Below are 10,948 nucleotides of genomic sequence, written 5' to 3'. Positions count from 1 at the left end.
AACTGCCTTGTTTAGCAGCAGAAAGACAGATTTTTAACCTTGTCAGCTCAGGGATTTGATCCAGCAACCTTTCGGTTACTGGGCCAAAGCTCTAACCACTAGGCTACTTGCCTAATATGCCTGTATAGGTAAAATAGAGTGTACTGTATGTGTTATCAGTCAGGCTATCCTATCAATGAATCAATCCTTCACAAGATGGCATGTACACCACATTTTCTTCAGGAAATTAACTTTTCTCATTTTTGATTGTGACTTTCTATCTGCACTGACTCCTTTTGATTTATGGACAAGGATTTGGGATTATCTGCACTGTCACCACACTGCACCAATATGGATGTTAAAATAGATGGCTGTTTAGGGCAAACTAGGGGATTGACTGAGTGTTCTTATTTGGGGAGTGATGAGCCCTCTACACTGCAGGATTTCCCTAACACATTTCCACCAACATATTGGAATGAGAACCAAATTAAAATAGGGATACTAGGCATGGTTGATGATTACAAGTGATTATATGAGAATCTCAGAACGAAATTAAATAATGTGCATTATTTCATAAAAATAGTTTAATATGTCATTTTGATTTGAATGGAGAAAGGCATACCTTTCTACAGCCTTTACATTTGACATTTTTTTTAACCTTTTAACAAGCAAGTCAGTTAAGAACACAATGGCTGTGTGAAGTTGCTGGATGTTAGCGGGAACTGGAACACGCTGCCGCACACATCGATCCAGGGCATCTCAAACATGCTCAATGAGTGACATGTCTGGTGAGTATGCAGGCCATGGAAGAACTAGGACATTTTCAGCTTTTAAAAATTGTGTAGTGATTCTTGCGACATGGGGCCGTGCATAATCATGCTGAAACATGAAGTGATGGTGGCAGATGAATGGCACAACATTGGGCCTCAGATCTTGTCACAGTATCTGCATTTAAATTGCCATCGATAAAATGCAATTGTGTTTGTTGTCCATAGCTTATACCTACCTGCCCATACCATAACCCCACTACCACCATGGGGCACTCTGTTTACAACGTTGACATCAGCAAACCACTAGCACACAAGATGCCATAAACGTGGTCTGCTGTTGTGAGGTTGGATGTACTGCCAAATTCTCTAAAACGAGGTTGGAAGAGGTTTGGTGGACATTCCTGTAGTCAACATGCCAATTTCATGCTCCCTCAACTTGAGACATCTGTGACATTTTGTTGTGTGATAAAACTGCACATTTTAATTGCCTTTTATTGTCCCCAGCACAAGTGTACCTGTGTAATAATCATGGCGTTTAATCAGCTTCTTAATATGCCACACCTGTCAGGTGGATGGAATATCTTGTCAAATGAGAAATTCTCACAAGGGACAGGGATATCTTGTCAGTTGTACAACTGAATGCATTCAAATGCATTCAACTGAAATGTGTCTTCTGCATTTATCCCAACCTCTCTGAAATAGAGAGGTGCGGGGGGCAACAGGGATGTAAACAAATTTGTTCACAAAAGTTGAGAGAAATTAGCTTTTTGTACATATGAAACATTTCTGCGATCTTTTATTTCAGCTTATGAAACATGGGACCAACACTTTACATGTTGTGTTTATATTTGTGTGCAGTATATGTAACCTATACAAAAGTTTTTTTTTCTATAAATAGAAACTCCACTTTGCCCACCAGATGGCTCTGTAACTGTTTGATACCCATCAACTATTCTCTGTGTCTTGAGGGTTGCTCAGCTCTGCTCATGGGGATGAGGAAGATATTTACAAGCCAATATCAGAAAGATGCATGACTTGTGATGTATTAGCAGAGTTGTTTTGTTAGAGGTGTCAGGTGCACAGTGCATAGCAATACATCTATAGCTACAGTGAAATGAACTATTTCAGATGGAGAGGGAAGAATTATCATCTCGGTTTCAACGGACTGTGAGAGCTAAGTGAATAAGACGTGAATGGTTGATTTAATTTTAACTGTACTGGGTCTCACTCGAGGAAAAGCAGCTCTGGATGAGTAACGAGACCCATGATTCAGTGCAGGAGGAGTAGATGGCCTACTGGAGGAAAAGAAGGAATGAGAGAGACAACCGCCAGAGGTCAACTATGATGAAAGGTCACGATGATGACTGGATGACTAGATATTTACATTGGCGACGTCAACGCAGCCACAACAACGCCGCTGTAATTGAATACAGACTACGTGGGCAGTTCTGGGGAAAAACTCAAACCCTTCAAGGGATTTTCTGACTAAGAAAAGAAAGCTGACCAGGGTCTGGGGAGGAAAACTTATTCTGTTTTAACCTCAACCTTAACCATACCCCTGACCTATACATGTCACCTTGCCTAAATGTAACCAATTGTTGTTCTTGTGTTCACGTGGCAAGTCACTCCCAAGTCATAATTCGACATTCCAAAATCTGATGTTTGTGGCCGTTAGACAAATGTCTAATATTGAAGACATCAAGTTGATTCAATGGTAAATATCTGTTGAATACCATCCAATGATATCAAGTTGATTCAATGATAAATATCTGTTGAATACCCTCCAATGACATCAAGTTGATTCCATGATAAATATCTGTTGAATACCCTCCAATGACATCAAGTTGATTCCATGATAAATATCTGTTGAATACTCTCCAATGACATCAAGTTGATTCCATGATAAATATCTGTTGAATACCCTCCAATGATATCAAGTTGATTCCATGATAAATATCTGTTGAATACCATCCAATGACATCAAGTTGATTCAATGATAAATATCTGTTGAATACTCTCCAATGATATCAAGTTGATTCCATGATAAATATCTGTTGAATACCATCCAATGACATCAAGTTGATTCCATGATAAATATCTGTTGAATACCCTCCAATGACATCAAGTTGATTCCATGATAAATATCTGTTGAATACCCTCCAATGACATCAAGTTGATTCCATGATAAATATCTGTTGAATACCCTCCAATGACATCAAGTTGATTCCATGATAAATATCTGTTGAATACTCTCCAATGACATCAAGTTGATTCCATGATAAATATCTGTTGAATACCCTCCAATGATATCAAGTTGATTCCATGATAAATATCTGTTGAATACCATCCAATGACATCAAGTTGATTCCATGATAAATATCTGTTGAATACCCTCCAATGACATCAAGTTGATTCCATGATAAATATCTGTTGAATACCCTCCAATGACATCAAGTTGATTCCATGATAAATATCTGTTGAATACTCTCCAATGACATCAAGTTGATTCCATGATAAATATCTGTTGAATACCCTCCAATGACATCAAGTTGATTCCATGATAAATATCTGTTGAATACCCTCCAATGACATCAAGTTGATTCAATGATATCTACGTTGCAGTGCATCATGTTCCAGTTCTAAGGCCCCGTTTGTCTTCTCATGCTGGGAATCAATGGCGTAATAATCCCACCAGAACGACAGTCTCCAGCCCAGTAGTGAGTGGGAACAGAACAGAGAACGGGATGTATTTGGGTGATGATTCACTCGTTCCAGCCCCCTCTGCTTTCCCCCTCCAGTCTGTAGGACACACAGCTAATTGGGCGGTCATTATCTCATAAAGCTGAGACGAAGATCACGTCTCTAAATGGAGCATTATATCCATAACAATGTCCCTTGGGCACACTTGTTCTTGTTGGCTGCTTTTTTGCCTTGTTATTTCAGTATAGGTTGAGATGGGCGATGTCTGAATGATTCCTGTCTTGTAGGTCAAGAGCAGAAAGACCCATCTCCCCTCCCCTAGTCGTCATCAGATCCAAAGTGAGGTCCACTCCGCCTCTCGTTGACATACAGTACATTCTGAAAGTATTCAGACCCCTTTTCCACATTTTGTTACTGTACGTTACAGCCTTTTTCTAAAATGTATTAAATACTTTTTTCCTCATCAATCTACACACAATACCCCATAGTGACAAAGCGAAAACAGGTTTTTAGAAATTATATATATATATACATATATATATTATAAATGACATATATATAAATTATATATATGTATAAAAAAAATCAATAAATACAGAAATACCTTATTTACATAAGTATTCAGACCCTTTGCTATGAGACTCGAAATTGAGCTCAGGTGCATCCTGTTTCCATTGATCATCCTTGGGATGTTTCTACAACCTTTATTGGAGTCCACCTGATGTAAATTCAAGTGATTGGACATGATTTGGAAAGGCACACACCTGTCTATATAACATCCCATAAGATCCCACAGTTGACATGTAACCAAGCCATGAGGTCAATGGAATTGTACGTAGAGCTGGGAGACAAGATTGTGTCTAAGGACAGATCTGGGGAAGGGTACCAAAATGTTTCTGCAGCATTGAAGGTCCCCAAGAACACAGTTGCATCCATCATTCTTAAATGGAAGAAGTTTGGAACCACCAAGTCTCTTCCTAGAGCTTGCCGCCCGGCCAAACTTAGCAAACGGGGGAGAAGTGCCTTGGTCAGGGAGGTGACCAAGAACCTAATGGTCACTCTGACAGAGCTCCAGAGTTCCTCTGTGGAGATGGGAGAACCTTCCAGAAGGACAACCATCTCTGCAGCACTGCACCAATCAGGCCTTTATGGTAGAGTGGCCAGACGGAAGCCACTCCTCAGTAAAGGCACATAACAGCCCACTTGAAGTTTGCCAAAAGCAACTAAAGGACTCTCAGACCATGAGAAACAAGATTCTTTGGTCTGATGAAACCAAGATTGAACTCTTTGGCCTAAATGCCAAGCGTCACGACTGGAGGAAACCTGGCACCATCCCTACGGTGAAGCATGGTGGTGGTAGCATTGTGCTGTGGGGATGTTTTTCAGCAGACTAGTCAGAATCGAAAGATGAACGGAGCAAAGTACCAAGAGATCCTTGATGAAAACCTGCTCCAGAGCACTCAGAGGACCTCAGACTGGGGCGAAGGTTCACCTTCCAACAGGACAACAACCCTAAGCACACAGCCAAGACAACGCAGAAGTCTCTGAATGTCCTTGAGTAGCCCAGCCAAAGCCCGGACATGAACCTGATCGAACATCTCTGGAGAGACCTGAAAATAGCTGTGCAGCTACGCTCCCCATCCAACCTGACAGAGCTTGAGAGGATCTGCAGAGAAGAATGGGAGAAACTCCCCATACAGGTGTGCCAAGACTCAAGGCTGTAATCGCTGCCAAAGGAAAGAACTAAGTAAAGGGTCTGAATAGTTATGTAAATGTGATATTTCAGTTTTTTTTATTTCATACATTTGCTAAAATGTCTAAAAACCTGTTTTGCTTTGTCCTTATGGGGTATTGTGTGTAGATTGATGATGGGAATATAACGATTTAATCTATTTTAGAATAAGGCTGTAACGTAGCAAAATGTGGAAAAAGTCAAGGGGTCTGAATACTTTCCGAATGCACTGTATGCCTAAAAATACCTGAAACATTCCCTTTCTAATGAAACATGAGACAGAAAGAGGACGTTTCCCTTGGCCATACTGTATGTCAGACAGATAGCCACTGGATGCATGGAATGCACTGGAGTAGTTATGCATAGCTGACACGGCATTCCTCTGCTCTTAGTGTGGGACAGTCACTTCCCCTTGCATTATCTGTAGGCTATGCACCATGCAGTTGCAATAGCCCAGTGGTGATGTCAGCAGTTTGCTTCGGGGAACACCATCCAATACTATTAAAAGTTATATTGGAAGAGTTCCCTAAGTGTGTTGTTTGTTGATTGGTTTAAGCTTATGAGAAGGACAGAGACACAGAGGGAGCAAGAGAGTGAGAGAAAATGAGTGTGTGTTTTACATGGTGAATGTGACAAGAGGGCTTCCGCTCATAGCTGTATATTGTACTGTACTCGTATATTTTGTATATAAAATCTGTTCCTTAAGATTGATGAAAGGCTAGGTCATGAGCCCCATATGGTCTCTGCTTAGCCACTAACTTGGGGGAAAATAGTATTATGGAGTGTTGCTGAGCCACTAATCTGGGGAAAAATCGTATTATGGAGTGTTGCTTAGCCACTAACCTGGGGGAAGGAGTATTATGGAATGTTGCTTAGTCACTAACCTGGGGGAAGGAGTATTATGGAATGTTGTTTAGTCACTAACCTGGGGGTAGGAGTATTATGGAATGTTGTTTATTCACTAACCTGGGGGTAGGAGTATTATGGAATGTTGCTTAGTCACTAACCTGGGGGAAGGAGTATTATGGAATGTTGTTTAGCCACTAACCTGGGGGAAGGAGTATTATGGAATGTTGTTTAGTCACTAACCTGGGGGAAGGAGTATTATGGAATGTTGCTTAGTCACTAACCTGGGGGAAGGAGTATTATGGAATGTTGTTTAGTCACTAACATGGGGGTAGGAGTATTATGGCATGTTGTTTAGTCACTAACCTGGGGGTAGGAGTATTATGGAATGTTGTTTAGTCACTAACCTGGGGGTAGGAGTATTATGGAATGTTGCTTAGTCACTAACCTGGGGGAAGGAGTATTATGGAATGTTGCTTAGTCACTAACCTGGGGGTAGGAGTATTATGGAATGTTGTTTAGTCACTAACCTGGGGGTAGGAGTATTATGGAATGTTGTTTAGTCACTAACCTGGGGGTAGGAGTATTATGGAATGTTGTTTAGTCACTAACCTGGGGGAAGGAGTATTATGGAATGTTGTTTAGTCACTAACCTGGGGGAAGGAGTATTATGGAATGTTCCTGAGCCACTAACCTGGGGGAAGGAGTATTATGGAATGTTGCTTAGTCACTAACCTGGGGGTAGGAGTATTATGGAATGTTGTTTAGTCACTAACCTGGGGGTAGGAGTATTATGGAATGTTGTTTAGTCACTAACCTGGGGGAAGGAGTATTATGGAATGTTGTTTAGTCACTAACCTGGGGGTAGGAGTATTATGGAATGTTGCTGAGCCACTAACCTGGGGGAAGGAGTATTATGGAATGTTGCTGAGCCACTAACCTGGGGGAAGGAGTATTATGGAATGTTGCTGAGCCACTAACCTGGGGGAAGGAGTATTATGGAATGTTGTTTAGTCACTAACCTGGGGGTAGGAGTATTATGGAATGTTGTTTAGTCACTAACCTGGGGGAAAGAGTATTATGGAATGTTGTTTAGTCACTAACCTGGGGGAAGGAGTATTATGGAATGTTGCTTAGTCACTAACCTGGGGGTAGGAGTATTATGGAATGTTGTTTAGTCACTAACCTGGGGGAAAGAGTATTATGGAATGTTGTTTAGTCACTAACCTGGGGGAAGGAGTATTATGGAATGTTGCTTAGTCACTAACCTGGGGGTAGGAGTATTATGGAATGTTGTTTAGTCACTAACCTGGGGGAAAGAGTATTATGGAATGTTGTTTAGTCACTAACCTGGGGGAAAGAGTATTATGGAATGTTGTTTAGTCACTAACCTGGGGGAAGGAGTATTATGGAATGTTGCTTAGTCACTAACCTGGGGGAAGGAGTATTATGGAATGTTGTTTAGTCACTAACCTGGGGGAAGGAGTATTATGGAATGTTGCTTAGTCACTAACCTGGGGGTAGGAGTATTATGGAATGTTGTTTAGTCACTAACCTGGGGGAAAGAGTATTATGGAATGTTGTTTAGTCACTAACCTGGGGGTAGAAGTATTATGGAATGTTGTTTAGTCACTAACCTGGGAGAAGGAGTATTATGGAATGTTGTTTAGTCACTAACCTGGGAGAAGGAGTATTATGGAATGTTGCTTAGTCACTAACCTGGGGGAAGGAGTATTATGGAATGTTGCTTAGTCACTAACCTGGGGGTAGGAGTATTATGGAATGTTGTTTAGTCACTAACCTGGGGGTAGGAGTATTATGGAATGTTGTTTAGCTACTAACCTGGGGGTAGGAGTATTATGGAATGTTGTTTAGTCACTAACCTGGGGGTAGGAGTATTATGGAATGTTGCTTAGCCACTAACCTGGGGGAAGGAGTATTATGGAATGTTGTTTAGTCACTAACCTGGGGGTAGGAGTATTATGGAATGTTGTTTGGTCACTAACCTGGGGGAAGGAGTATTATGGAATGTTGTTTAGTCACTAACCTGGGGGAAAGAGTATTATGGAATGTTGCTTAGTCACTAACCTGGGGGTAGGAGTATTATGGAATGTTGTTTAGTCACTAACCTGGGGGAAAGAGTATTATGGAATGTTGTTTAGTCACTAACCTGGGGGAAAGAGTATTATGGAATGTTGTTTAGTCACTAACCTGGGGGAAGGAGTATTATGGAATGTTGCTTAGTCACTAACCTGGGGGAAGGAGTATTATGGAATGTTGTTTAGTCACTAACCTGGGGGAAGGAATATTATGGAATGTTGCTTAGTCACTAACCTGGGGGTAGGAGTATTATGGAATGTTGTTTAGTCACTAACCTGGGGGAAAGAGTATTATGGAATGTTGTTTAGTCACTAACCTGGGGGTAGAAGTATTATGGAATGTTGTTTAGTCACTAACCTGGGAGAAGGAGTATTATGGAATGTTGTTTAGTCACTAACCTGGGAGAAGGAGTATTATGGAATGTTGCTTAGTCACTAACCTGGGGGAAGGAGCATTATGGAATGTTGCTTAGTCACTAACCTGGGGGTAGGAGTATTATGGAATGTTGTTTAGTCACTAACCTGGGGGTAGGAGTATTATGGAATGTTGTTTAGCTACTAACCTGGGGGTAGGAGTATTATGGAATGTTGTTTAGTCACTAACCTGGGGGTAGGAGTATTATGGAATGTTGCTTAGCCACTAACCTGGGGGAAGGAGTATTATGGAATGTTGTTTAGTCACTAACCTGGGGGTAGGAGTATTATGGAATGTTGTTTGGTCACTAACCTGGGGGAAGGAGTATTATGGAATGTTGTTTAGTCACTAACCTGGGGGAAAGAGTATTATGGAATGTTGTTTAGCCACTAACCTGGGGGTAGGAGTATTATGGAATGTTGTTTAGTCACTAACCTGGGGGAAGGAGTATTATGGAATGTTGTTTAGTCACTAACCTGGGGTAGGAGTATTATGGAATGTTGTTTAGTCACTAACCTGGGGGTAGGAGTATTATGGAATGTTGTTTAGTCACTAACCTGGGGGTAGGAGTATTATGGAATGTTGTTTAGTCACTAACCTGGGGGAAGGAGTATTATGGAATGTTGTTTAGTCACTAACCTGGGGGTAGGAGTATTATGGAATGTTGTTTAGTCACTAACCTGGGGGTAGGAGTATTATGGAATGTTGTTTAGTCACTAACCTGGGGATAGGAGTATTATGGAATGTTGTTTAGTCACTAACCTGGGGGTAGGAGTATTATGGAATGTTGTTTAGCCACTAACCTGGGGGTAGGAGTATTATGGAGATAGCCAGATGCGTAACCATGGTGTATGGACCATCACAATATTGTGACTGCTCTTCCTCCCCCTTCTTGTCGCAGGAAGGCCAATAAGATCATCAGGGACCCCAGCAACCCGATCAATGGCCTTTTCTCCCCGCTTCCATCACTCAGTCGGGGGCAGTATAGGAGCATCATGTCAAAAACTGTCAGACCAATAGCTTCTTCCCCCAGACCATCAGGCTGCTGAATAGCCACCACTAGTCAGCAATCTGTTCCCCGACTCCCTCCGGCTCCCCTAACTACCTATCCCCCCGCTGCTCCCCATATGGACATTTTACTCCCACCCACCAGTGAACATTTATCATTGTTACAGTTGTAAATATATATATTATTATTTTTATTATTGTCCCATTCACTTTACTTGACCTGCACAGGTGGAGCTCGGAGCTTAAGAATGTCACTGTACCCTGCAATTTTTTTTTTTTTTTACCTTTATTTAACTAGGCAAGTCAGTTAAGAACAAATTCTTATTTTCAATGACGGCCTAGGAACAGTGGGTTAACTGCCTGTTCAGGGGCAGAATGACAGATTTGTACCCTGTCAGCTCGGGGATTTGAACTTGCAACCTTCCGGTTACTAGTCCAACGCTCTAACCACTAGGCTACGCTGCCGTCCCAATTACATCTGTGACCTGTGCATGTGACTAATAAACTCTAAACTAAAACTCCTTCCCACTCCACCCACATGGCCTTTGTTCCCCTCTGGCGGCCCGCTGATCACAAAGCATCATGGTGAGTACTGTGGGCCGAGACGAGGCTCCTCAGTCTGGGTCACTATTAAAGCTGAAACGACAACGACAAAAGAAGCCTCGTCAGCGAACCCAAATGTATCTTTTGTCTTTTGAAAAGCCTCGACCAAGCCAAGGGCTGTAGAGGCACAGAAAGATGTAACAAACACACAACAGAAAGCAGCATGCTCAAATACTGTAGTCAGTTTTCCCTCTGTCGGTGACATCTAGTAAAAACTCTTATTTTACCAACATAATTAAAGAGGACTAGAGCCGTCCTTCTCAAATAAGAAGGGGTTTACTCAGCCTTACCATGTCTGGTTTTAGGCGGGGATATGATGGGGGAAAAAGCAGCCCTGGCCAACTCTGAAATCCCAAATAGCAGTATGAGTATGGAGGGAAGAGGACATTGAACAGGCCATGCCTTTAAAAGCCTGTCTGAATACTTCTAAAGTACTGCTGCAGTAGAGCAAGGGCCAAAGTTCAAACATCATAAAGAGCTATTTTAGTCTGCCTCTTTCATGTGATTCATGCTTTTCATATTTGTCTCCATTGGACACAGTAGTTATCTTTCAGATGACTCACTGAATATTATAATAATACATGGGATTTATATAGCGCTTTTCATGGACCCAAAGACACCTACCATGCAAACTTGTATTCAAACTTTAAAATGTCAGACTTGATTTGGCCTAACAAAAAATGTATCAACCCCTACAAAAATCTGCATTAATTATAATCCACAATAATTAACATTTCCTGTTGCCTCAGGAATATTTTCCTGCTGTGAGTAACTGGTCAAATGAAGATCCTATATC

The sequence above is a fragment of the Salvelinus fontinalis genome, chromosome 19 (assembly GCF_029448725.1).
Source record: "Salvelinus fontinalis isolate EN_2023a chromosome 19, ASM2944872v1, whole genome shotgun sequence".
Lineage (NCBI taxonomy): Eukaryota > Metazoa > Chordata > Actinopteri > Salmoniformes > Salmonidae > Salvelinus > Salvelinus fontinalis.
Note: the sequence above shows the minus strand (reverse complement) of the source record.